We start from the raw sequence: 13512 nt of genomic DNA, 5'->3' as shown, positions 1-13512 counted from the left end.
ACGCATGTTTCGAAATGTATTTTGCCTTAACTGGAAACGTGTATCTTCTTTCTTATCTTATTAAATACAGACGTTACTTTAAAAAAAAACAAAAAAACAAAGAAGATGAGTGTGTCCTACGCGTGTTCCTAGGTCAATCTAGTCATGCAAGTAATCAATAACTTAAACTGTGCCAATTCATTGGTTTTCCTGGCTGTATCAAGCAACTAATTTCCTGCTCTAATATCACGATTTGGTTGATTTTATACCGTGCATAGATCTAGTTATTGGCTACCAGAAATTTGAAGTAACGTTTGTTTGTTTCACCCAAGTATCTTACAGCTACTTAACCCTTTATCTCCGTAATTATTTTTTTCTACGTTTTGACAGAATTGTTCATTTTTCACATTTGTTCATTCTACCCTGTTATGATTAAACTTCAATAACATTTTTGTTTGTAATCAGAAAACGTTACTTTTGGTATAGAATTATAGGAGAATGCATGCTCTTTTTATAAAACACAAAGACAAGTTTTTAAAACCAAACATTAATTGAATTTAGTGATTTCAAATCAATCGTTAATTAGGAGAGAAAGAGTTAATACGCTACAGTTAATATGAAGTGAGGGAAAACATGAAAGTAACAAATCTTACTTTTTTTTTTTTACATTTAATGTTGACGATCCCCCCCCCCCCCCCAAAAAAAAAGGTAATGCTTATCCACAAGTGAACTAAACAAAAGAAGTTTGAACTGGGCCGGCCTTAGGTAATTGGAGGCTCCAGGTAAAGTGAATAGGGCGGACCCAAATAAAAAAATTAAAAACAATAAATTAAAACCCGAAAATATGCAATTAATTTTTAACCGTTCCTGTATCTATATCTAAATCAACAAATAAGTTAACTTCATATAGTGTCGATTTCATAGGAACCTTACATGGACGTTACACACGTTAGTTCTCCCAATACATTTTCTCGGATCAAGTTGAACATAGACAATTATTCATTGACATAAATTCATAAGATATAAATCACTCCAAAAATTAACCAATTAATTATTAGTAATTAATTATTTCGTTTGGAAAATTAATCCTTCAGTATTAAATTAAATAAATTATGGCTTTTTATAAAGCGCTACTTTCATGCTTATAGCATGCTCAGAGCGCTTTTGTCCAATCTCAGTTGTGGACCAGTGGTGGGCGGTGGGGAGGAGGTATCTAGGAGAAGGTGCCTTTAGGCGCTCAGTAAACACAAATCTGCCCGAGTCGGGTGTGAACCTCGAGCCCCCTTCATAGTAGCCAAGCCAAGTTCAAGCCAAGCTAAGTTCACTTAGTCTCTCGACCACGCTTCCCGCACGTATTCACAAATAAAGCTAAGTAGGTCACTTAGATAATTGAACATATTAATTTTCTCAAACATATTCCAGGATCAATTTGAAACTCTAAACAATTATTTATTCTATCTAAAAAAAAAACATTAGTCATAAAAAAAATCATTGTTTGATGTTGAAAAAGGGAAATAATTTCAACATTACCGAGAGATATAGCTGTAAATGTGAAATTCTTTCCCTTAGATAAGCTTTTTTTTTATTAAATAGAGAACAAACTGCACTGGGAGCATTCAATTGAGGCCTTTGGAAAATGCATTATTTTCCCCTTTAGGCCTGAGGCTGACTGATTTATGTATGAACAGTTCTCAACAAGCGCAAAATACCACTGAATGATTTATGTATGTATCAATAGATCTCTTAACCTTACATACCAAATAGATCTGCACAACATTTTAAACGCGTACCTTTTACCTCTTTGGTCCTCGCTAAGACACGGTGGGCATGCCTCACGGTCTGGTGTTCCATCTTAAAAAACAAACGTTTTATGACTTAAAGTATTACACAAAATTTACATTTCGAAAACATTTATCTGTGAGAGAGTGGTTAAAAATTGACGCATTTCAAATCTCTCTTGAGATTTTCTTTTCCAAAGGCCCGCAATTTTATAGGATAGAATGGAGAACAAAGCATTACAAAAACAAAACAAAACAAACAAACAAACTACACATAAATTAAAAAACAACAGTAATGTAAACTAAACAAATAGACTTAAATGTGATTAGTGTAACAGTAGGCCTTAATCGAAAGCTGTAAAGACATACATTTATCCCAGTGGCGCAACGACCCATATAAGGCTCTGGCCTGCTTTAGCAAATCTCTCCATTCTGATCTATCCTATGTTTTGCTTCTCCATGCCCAAACTTTAAGCTGATATGTAAATATGCCTCTAAGACAGGGGTCGGCAACCTGCGGCTCGCGAGCCACATGCGGCTCTTTGGCTGTGAAGCTGCGGCTCTTTAGTTCCATTCGAAAATATTAATTATTTTATCGAAACATTTTTTTAAAATAGTTCTGAAATGTTTTAAAGAGCATTAGGCACCGATTCTATTTCTCAGCCACTTGTACTCGCTTTTCACCACACCCCTTCCCCGTGACACGCGTCGTCACTGTCGTCAGTCCGTCGGAAGCTCTTGAATGACTCAGTCGTCGGATGTTTCTATGTAGGTTTTAATTCTCTTTCGACGCAAGACAAATTGGCATTTTCACCACACACTTTGGCTGTGACGTATAGTGTGGTGTTTTAAATAAATGAGTTTTAAGTACTTAGAAGGGATTATCTTCTCAAAGTTAGAAGCAATCTATCAGTAACGCTAATCTGGTAGACTTTGCGGTACCACTGGAAATTGCACAAAAAGGCAATCCATTTACAGATGGTGAGTATGTCAAGACTGCTTCCTGCAGGCAACTGAAGAACTGTTTCGTGATTTCAAAAAACAAACCATAAATTTTGAAAAAAAAAAAAGATTTGCCACTATTCGCTAAAACAGTGCAAGATAGAATATCTAAAATGTCTTCAAATGTAACATATTCGAGGGTGGAAGATATTCAGCTTCTGTCTTATCATTTGCTGTGGATGAGTCTTGCGACATATACACAGGGTACAAATTGCCCTTTCTGTCAGGATTATGTCTTCCCAAAGTCCAAAAGAAGAACTTCTAAGATTGCTACCACTCCCAAGACAAACTAAAGGGGAATATAGAATGCCGTTCAAGAATACATTGAAGACAATAAGATCGATTTAAATAAAATCATTTCAAAAGCAACTTATGGAGCCAGAATATGACATGAAAAAAAAGGGACAACAAAGATTCTTCGAAGCAAAATAAACCATGGAATTCTTACATTTCACTACATAATACACCAAGTAGCGCTCTGTGCCCAAAACAATTTCTACCGAAATAGTTAAGGTCATAAATTTGGTAATCAGGATTGTTAACAGCATCTTGTCAAAAGCCTTCTACCATCGTCAGTTTCAAGACTTCTTAAAAGAAATGGAGACTCGGTATTCAGACCTCCTTCTTCCCAATTAAGTGCGAGGGCTTTCCAAAGGTTGAAACGTTTTGCTTTGCCTTTGTGCTTGAATGAAATAAATACATTTCTAAATGAAAAAGGCGTTAACCACCCTGAATTAGAGAACGACTAATAGTTGCAAAAAGTTTACTTTATGGTGGATATAACAGAAAAGTTAAATAAGCTGAATCTAAAACTGCAAGGAAAGGGAAACATAGCCTATGTTTTGGTAGAAGAATTGGTTTGTTTTGAAGAAAAATTAATTCTTTTTACAGAAGATATTCAGAGCGGTAAGTTACTTCATTTTCAATGTCTAAAGCAGTATCGCGATAAAATCAGTGCAACATTTGACACGAATTACTTTAGCACAGTTATAAAAAAATCAAAGATGAATTTCTTGACAGATTTGAGCAGTTCAAAACCAACAAAACCATTCAAGCATTCCTGGTGCACCATCTCAACACAAATAGTAACGAAATCTACATCAACATATATGATTTGATGCTGGATCAAATGCAATTACTCGATTTAAAAAGTAAAGCTTTGTGGGGTAGAAAGTTTAGAGTTAAAAAACAAGTTGGAAGTGTTGGAGGTCTAGAAATGTACGTAACGCAACAAAAAAATGGAAAGCATTAAAAGGAATGCCGCGAGTTGATTCTGCGCATGGTATAATCTTCCAGATTTCTATAAAGTTGGTGAAGAAGTTGGCAATAGGAATGCTGACTATCTTTGGATTGACATATTCATGCGAGCTAGCGTTCTCTGGCTGGAATAGAGAAGTATGAAAACAACTAATACATGAAAATCCGGAGTTTCAAACTAAAAACAAGTTATGAGCCAAATTATCCAAACTTTCTAAAACCTTGCAAAGCCATCGCTCCCATTGCATTTATTTGCTCAATTGTTTTTTTATTGAAGAATAAATAGTGTGAGTACTATTTATAGTTGGCAGGCGAGAAAAAAAGTTTGTGGCTCTTTTAAAACTTTGAAATTTTGTAAATTGTACTTTATGGCTCTTACGACTCAGAAGGTTGCCGACCCCTGACTCTAAGACTCATCTAAGTCATCAAGCCACCGTACTCGTGGTCAGTGGGGCGCCTGCCTTTTGGTTGCTGCTGGTAAATAATCTTTGCTCCTCTGTTCTCTGTGATTCTTTCGAGGTGACCTTCCCAACGCAGTCTTGGTTAAACAACAGAACATCGATCACATGTCATTTCTTTAGGTCAGGGGTTCTCAACCTGTGGGTCGCGACCCCTTTGGGGGTCGATTGACGATTTGCCAGGGGTCGCCTAAGACCATCGAAAATATGGATTCTTCTATTGCTGTGTGTGTGAGGGGGGGGGGTCGCGGCAAAGTAAGGAATTGTAAAAAGGGGTCGCCGAGCTTAAAAGGTTGAGAACCCCTGCTTTAGGTACTGTAAGCATGACAACGTTTCATTTATAAAATGGATTTGTGTTTCTACAATAAATATGAATGACAGAATACTATTGGTTGATAATAAAATATTGAAGTACATACCGCAATAACAGCCGACCTTTCGGAAGACTAGACCTCAAAAAGAAGGATTTCTCCTTTTGTTGGACGTCTGATGACTCTACTTATTCATGCCCAAAGTTGTTGCAGATCTACCTCTACATCAGTCAGTTTAGCTTTGGAGCCAGCACCCACTGTAGTCTTCTCAAAAATTACTAGTGCGGAATTTTCTTTTTCAGTGGCATCTGTGAATTACGTTTGTTGCAATATAACACAAGATATGGCTGTTCTTGTCTAGATATACATTTAGAGCCAATATATATATATATGACCAGGGCGAAAGAGCGCCGAACCAACTAAAAGTTGAGAGAAGAAGCAGGCGTATCTGCAACTGACCAAACCTACCCATGCCACGTATGCGGCCGGCTTTTTAAAGCGAGGATTGGACTTTACAGTCATCTTCGAGTCCATAGGAAATGAGAAATGTGCTCATCTTCAACAACGAAGGAGGAGCTATATATATATGGAAACAATAAGCCCTGGATGACCAAAAAAATCAAACACCTTATTACTGAAAAGAAAACAAAGTATAAGGCTAGCAACGAAGAGTTTATAAATGCTAAAAATAAACTGAGAAAAGCAATAATTGAAGGGAAAAAAACATACAAAGAAAAAATTGAGAATTTCTTTGCAAAGAACAACTCAAAACAATGCTGGGAGGGATTAAAGAAAATAACAGGCTGCGCCTCAAAACGAAAACAAATTTTAGTGGCTGATGATGAGAAATTCGCCAACGAACTAAATTATTTCTATTCTCGTTTTGACAAAGAAGATTTTGTTGAACTACACAAAGAACTTTTCAACACTCTGTCCAAAGGAAAACAAGAGCCCTACGTCAATTTTGTAACGGAGGATGAAGTGACATTGTTATTTAAGAGAGTAGACGTAACAAAAGCTTGTGGACCGGACAAAATTAGTGGCAAGCTGATCAAGCTATGTGCGGGGCAAATTTCTTCTATCTTCTGTCATATCTTTAACCAGTCATTGCAAACGTGCGTAATTCCAAACATCTGGAAAACTTCAGAAATCATACCAGTGCCTAAGAAACCAAAAATAGATTGCTTAAATGATTTCCGCCCAGTAGCACTAACACCTATTGTTATGAAATGTTTTGAAAAATATATTCTGAAACAACTTGTAGCAAAAGTCAATAACAGCCTAGACCCTCACCAATTTGCATACAAAGCAGCTAGAGGAACTGAGGATGCCATTCTATTGCTTTTGGACCAGCTTTATAAGCATCTCGATATACCCAAAACATATGCACGAGTCCTCTTCGTAGATTTCTCCTCGGCTTTCAATACCATACAGCCACATCTAATGATAAACAAACTGAGTAACTTAAATGTAAGCCCTTACTTGCAAGCATGGGTTCTAAACTTTTTAACCCAACGGCCCCAGTATGTTAAAGTCAACAACACCAAATCGTCAACTCGAGTACTATGTACGGGTGCTCCACAAGGTTGTGTACTTTCTCCTGTGCTATACACTCTTTACACTAATGACATAAGAAGCATCTATGACTCAGTTAAACTCATTAAATTCGCTGATGATACTGCCATAGTCGGTCTTATTTCAGGAGACGAAACTCAGTATCGAAGCTCGATAGAAGAGTTTACAAACTGGTGCACCGACAACTTTCTAGAACTGAATGTAACAAAAACTAAAGAACTTATAATAGATTTTAGAAAGAAAAAACAAACTATACGTGAACTGCAAATAAACACTACATCTATAGAACAAGTAAAGGCATATAAATATCTAGGCATTATCATCAACAACAAGCTTTCATGGGAAGACCACCTTGGAACTCTGACAAAGAAAACAGCCCAGCGACTCTTTTTTCTATACAAACTCAACAGTTTTAAATTAAACAAGAAGATCCTTGAGACATTTTACGGCGCGACAGTACAAAATCTGCTAACATACGGAATAAGTTGTTGGCAAGGCAACGCCTCATCTAAACTGTTGCAACGTCTAGAAAACATCATTAAAAAAGCATCAAAAATTACACTCACAACATTACCACATTTAAAGGAACTTTTTGAACAAACGTGCCTAAGAAAAATCGAAAAAATCTTGGAAGACAACGGCCACCCGCTCCATCAGAACTACGCCAGGTCGTCGCGAAGTGGGCGACTGCTGTCAATCAAAACAAGAACGGAGCGGTACAAAAACTCGTTCGTACCTCACTCGGTCAGACTCTATCACCGCCACTCATTGATCAGGGAACATGAAATGCACCAAGATACCTGTGTGTAGTCGCTGAATGAACTCTTTATGTTGTCTGTTGTATTTATGTGTATTTTTCTGTTGTGTTGTCTTTATATGAGAAACGAGTCCTTGTAATCACAACAAATTTCCGTAAGGATCAATAAAGCAGTCTTAGTCTTAGTCTTAGTCTTAGTCATATATATATATATAGGCCTGTATATATATATATATATATAGGTCTGTGTGCAGACTCATTGACAAATTGCAAACGGATAACTCTTCTATTCGGAAAAACAAACTATAGAGTCTATCTAGATCTAGTAGCAAGAATCAAGATCTAAAATGTACGAATATTTAATTTTTATAATATATGGATCCTAGATCTATAGATTTAATCTAGATCTAGATTTAAAATGAATTTAAAATCCTATAGATATAGAGATCTTACTACTTACTCTATGTCCAGGTTTGAGGTATGTTCTAAATCTACATCTAGATCTAGTAGACTAGTCAGCAACCCTCGGCTCAGTCGCCTCAGGCTGCCTCAGCCTCAGGCTCAGTAGACCGTAGTGCCGTAGTCGTAGTGACACACTGACAGTGTCAGTAGTCCGAGTAGTGAGTTAAGTCTAAAGTTATATAACTTATAAGTGAGTAGTCTAGACTCTATCTAGACCTACTCACATAGACCTAGATATCTAGATCTAGATACTAAGACTTAAGATATAGTCATAAGCCTACTCAGAGTCATACGTTTTGTAGTTAGGGTAGTCTTAACTTAAGACTTAAGTTTAGACTTAGTCTAGTCTAGATTACTCTAGTAGATCTAGTCAACATTATGTCAATATGTCATATGAATGATATGATCTCATCTACATAGTAATAATAATAATAATAATAGATCTATTTATAGCAATGATTTAAATTTAGGTGTAGAGGTTTATATATATATATATATATATATATATATATATATATATATATATATATATATATACATAATTATAGTATAGATCTATCTTTAGATCTTGAGCTCGACAGAGTCTAGATCTATATTCTAAGTCTAATATAGATTATCTAACCCTAAATCGAATCAGTCTTAGATCTAGACTCTAGATCATGAGTGGCCAACCTATGGTACAAGCGCCACAAGTGGCGCATTGTATGATTACAAGTGGGGCACTATGCCAACGAGAAAAGAAATCAAGAAAAGGCATCTATTTTCACGGACTAAAAGAAATATTTTGAAGATGCCTAGTAATATACAGATAGAACAGACCTTGAAATTTGATGAACTGTTTCTCACTACCAAATGCATTTGAAATGCTTCGATTGTGTCAATCATTACAGTGTGGACATTTTGCCTGTCACTTCGGATGAACATGCAGATCATTGGCGTAGCTAGAAATTGCCATCATTTATGTAGACGTTCCTTTAAAAAAGAAGATAATTAGGTCCTACGCATTTCATGTGTCAATCTAGTCATGCTTGTTAATCAATGATTTAAACTCTGCTAAGTTGTTGGTTTTCCTGGCTGAATCAGGCAGCCCATTCCATTCTCTAATGGCACTAGGGAAGAAGGAGCACTTGTACGTATTAGTTCTAGCATAAGGAATAAGAAATGTGCTTATTTTTTGTCTTTCTAAGTATTTAACTAGGCTTTGTTTTATATTTGTAAATTATGGTTTAGTGTTTTATATACCATCTTAACAAAATAAATTCCACACAACTCCCCCTTTGTTGACACTGCGCCCACCCTTATGAAACCGTAAACCATATCCTCTTTGAATGCCCCTTCCTAATCCAACATAGGCAGATGCTACAACCACTACAGCCCAACATAACCAACACCCTGTACAGCAGTGCTGAATAACTGAAGAGAACAGCACACTATTTTTCCATGGCCCAGGTTAGCAGCAAAAAGCTGGCTAGAAGAAGAAGGTTTTATAACTACTTTACTTTTTATTCTCCTGTCCTGAAGTGTCTCTAAGTTAAGTTATTTAACTAATGGTGTTACTCTAATCAAATTGCACTATTCATTTGTTATTAATCTCCGTGCACGACATGGCCTAAATTGTGCAGATTTGCCAAAAAAAAAACCCTTATATCTCACTGCTCTATTTTGCATGTGTTCTAGTTTTTAAAAATGTTTTCTTGAGTTCAGGGATCATAAACAGAGGACTCATATTCTAATATTGATCTAACTAAAGTTAAATAGTATTTTAGTTATATGTTCTTGTAAAAAATTTCTTATAATAAACCCTAATGTTTTGCTTGATTTTTTAATTTCATAAATATGGGGATTCCATGATAACCTTTCATTTATTATTACATCTAGATATTTTTAGCTTTTTGTCTGTGGTACTGGTTTGCCATGAATAAGGCAAGTGGAATTAATTTGTTTTAGTCTTTTTGTTACTCTTAATAACTGACATTTTTCTGGGTGGAAAGACAAGCCCCAATTTGATTCCCATTTCTGTAATTCATCTAATTCTCTTTGTAAAATATCTGTGTCTTGTGTTCTTTTTATTGTTCTATATATTATGCAATCATTTTCAAATAATCTGACTTTTGTTCCTGAACTAATGCAATTAGGTAGATCATTTATGTTAATTAAAAATAGTAGTGGACCTAAGACTGTTCCTTGAGTTTACTGCTTTTGGTGTTGACTCAGAGCCATTTTTATTACAGTTTGTTCTCTCCGTATCATAAATTCTCAAATCATCAATGCCAAAATATTTTAACTTTTTAAGCAAACTATGGTGGTGAACTTTGTCAAAAGCCTTAAAAAAGTCTAATAAGATAGCCTCTATTTGCTCATTATTAAGACTAAGACTGCTTTATTGATCCTTATGGAAATTTGTTGTGATTACAAGTACATGGGCTTTTTTCTCATATAAAGACAACACAACATTCCATTTTGTCTCTCATGGCCAGAGAGCTTGTGTTCAAATCTTATAGTAACATTGAACAACCTTGCAATGATTCATTGGATCAAAGCTCGTCTATTAAGCAACGGAGAACATCTGAATCAAGCCAGTTTATTTGTTTGTTTTTTTCTTCACACTATTCACGTAGACCATTAGGAAGACATAGCTCTAGACCGCACCAGATGGAGAGAGACAGTGACCAAGAAAGCTTTGGACAGCGAAAAAAAAAACATGGGCCTCAGCTCTGGAAGAAAAACGTATAATGCGAAAGATGGCCAGCTCCTCTACCACCGAAGCGAAAGCCACCTTAACCTACGATATTTGTGGACGGGAGTGTCTCTCCAAAATAGGGCTCCACAGCCACATGAAAAAGTGTGCGAGATGAACCAGAGTCGTCCTACGGCTGAAGGAGGCTAACAATTCACGTAGATATGTCATGAAGTAGGAAAATATTGGCGAGATATATATATATAGTTCTATACAGAGTGAATACTTCATGGGCGTGACATTGGGAAAGGTGCAGGGAAAGTTGTTGCTGCACCCGTTTTTGATATTGGTGGAGAGCATTCCCTAATTCCTTTTAATTATGAATGATTATTAGACCCACTTCAATAAGTTTGTGTTGTTTTTAACTTACTCTCTAAATATCAAAATAATATCTCCAGGGATTGGAGAATTATTTTGAGATCTACGGGGCTATTTCTGGCCTCCGGGTAGAAACCCTAACCCTGCTACACGAGTCTGTTGTTCCGCTTCTCTTTTCCGGTAACATTCTGGCTGACGTCACGGATGCTAAAATAAATCAAAAGCTTTGCAGGGTTAGGGAATCGCTGAAGGGTTAGAGTCTCTCAGGTGAACAGGCTGACATTCGCCCCTGATATCTTATCTTTGGCGGCTGCTCCCGGTGTCAGATACTTGAAGGCACTGACGTGTGCCGCCCCTCCGACAGCCCCCCCCCCCCCCCCCCCGCGCCACTCGGAGCACGCCAGAGCTTTTGTTTTGTGCACCCTCCAGAACAAACAGCCCAGCAATGCAAGGCATCTTGTTGGTTCTTATCCTCAGGGGATCTCCACCCGATCAGAGAGAGGTCCAAGTGTCACGACTGTTGAAAGCTGGAAACATAGCAGACTTACTCGTTTTATAAATCGCTGTTGTAGCATGCTGTTTAGTTGTAGGCGTTTTTGATATTTTAAAGACATGCCAGCCACGTCGATAAAAATAAATTATAGCATTTCTACAAAAAAATAAATTGTTTGCAACTAGTGAGCTGTTCTAAAATAAATATGAAACAACTTCCGAATCTGATATCAAATCGTGAATTAGATTTTTTGTTTTTGAAGTTTACAATTATACATCTTTTATATCAATTGAAGTTGTTCTTAGGTTTTAACTCGCATTGGACAAACAAAATCATGACTTTCTTCCAGGCCACAAGTTCTATACTTTGTTGATGTCCACCAAAAGGCCTTTACTGTGTCTATCACAAAGCCTGTCCTTTGTCTATTACAAGGCCTACTTCGTCTATCTTAAGGCCTGCACTTCATGACTCTTTGTCAATCACAAGGCCTGTACTTTGTCTATCACAAGGCCTGTACTTTGTCTATCACAAGGCCTGTACTTTGTCTATCACAAGGCCTGTACTTTGTCTATCACAAGGCCTGTACTTTGTTGAGTTCTTGTTTGTTTTGTTTGTTCTACATGTTTCGGATGTTCCTTCAGAACTGAAGAGCTTTACATCCCAGTCCAACTCCTGCAGGAAGACGGGGAATGGCTACGGACAGGATTTGAACCTGGGACCATCGAGAAGACAGTTCAGAGCGCATACCACACGACAGGGCCTATACTTTCCCGACAACTTTTACGAGAACTATATTTTCTAGACCTATATCTTGACTTTTATTAGGTCCTAACTTTTCCTGACTTTGGTCGGGGAAAGTAACGGCTGTTGGTCTTTGTGCTGACCACATGACTCCCTCGTGAACCGTCGGCCATAGAAACGAGCTTTACACCATCTGCCCCTATGGATGGCAAGATCTGTTAGGGGCAATCACTCTTTTACTTTACTTCTCATACACTTGTGCGATATCGTGAAATAGACGTCTTGTATTCTCTCCCCTTAGGGCAGACTTCGCGCATAGCCGTGACGCTTCGCAGAGTGTAAGGGAGACAAGCGATGTAGCGAGAAGCATCCAATAGTTTTAACCCATTACCTCCTACGTCATACTTGTTGGTAAATATACCTACACAATAGAGCGACTTGTTTCACATGTAGATCTACTGCTCCGGGCTATATCTGGGGCATTTGTCAAAAAGTGTACCAGACACCGAAAACATATGATTACGTTGAGTACATTGTCATAGTCATTTTGAAAAGTAAGTTATGTTTGGTACGCTCCGACTCTTTAGACCAGGGGTTCTCAACCTTGTGGGTCGCGACCCCCTCGGGGGTCGATTGACAATTTGCCAGGGGTCGCCAAAGACCATCGAAAATATGGATTGCATTTTGTCTATTCTTCTATTGCTGTGTGTGTATGTGTTACGGGGTCGCGACAGAGTGGGGGGGGGGTTCTAAAAGGGGTCGCCGACCTTAAAAGGTTGAGAACCGCTGCTTTAGACTAATTTAAAGGATGTATATGAAGATGATAATATCTTTTTTTTTTTTTTAAATTTACATATTGACTTCTATGTGTATTCGACCAAATACTTCTTGATATATCAGTAGCAAAGAGTTTTGATACTAACTACGGGTCGTACCGAAACAAAATGTTTTGAAACTCAATGAGGAAACGAGGATGATATCCTATCACGTGTTGTTATTACCGGTTGTTCATTTATAGTACCAAACTGCTGGCAGACAACTAAACCGCTGTAGGCGTAATATATATTGACTAATAAAACTTCAAATAACTTGAATGACTTCCTTGTGGACAATACTAAATAGAACTTTATTTATAATAAAGACAAAATTAACTTGTGATGAATGGGATAAATGTAGCAGACATTTAATAATAAAAATTTTAAGCAAAATCTAACTCACTACAATGGCACAAGCTTTCAGTCTCACGTTCTGGAGTTGTCTCTCCTAACTAAGACCGCTGACGACAACGCCACCTATCTTGCATCATTCACCGCCAATCCCCTAACATCTTCCCAGCGTCACCATAGAAACACACACACACATGCACTCCATAGCACGTGTACAAGTAACAAAAACATCATCATATTTCCTTTGCGTTCCTTATGAAACATAGGGTCCAAGTAAAAACACGCCACTCTCCGCGGTCTCTTGCTAGTTTTTTAATGGCTTCCCAGCTCTTTCCTGCCCTCTCGGCTACATTTAGTATACTACGTCGCCATGTTCTTTTTGGTCTTCCTCTACGTCTTGTGCCCTGGGGGTTCCACTCTAAGGCCTGTCTAGCTCTAATGTTGGTATCTTTTCTAAGTACCAGCCTATGAGACCAAT

The sequence above is a fragment of the Biomphalaria glabrata genome, chromosome 4, assembly GCF_947242115.1.
Source record: "Biomphalaria glabrata chromosome 4, xgBioGlab47.1, whole genome shotgun sequence".
NCBI lineage: Eukaryota > Metazoa > Mollusca > Gastropoda > Planorbidae > Biomphalaria > Biomphalaria glabrata.
Note: the sequence above shows the minus strand (reverse complement) of the source record.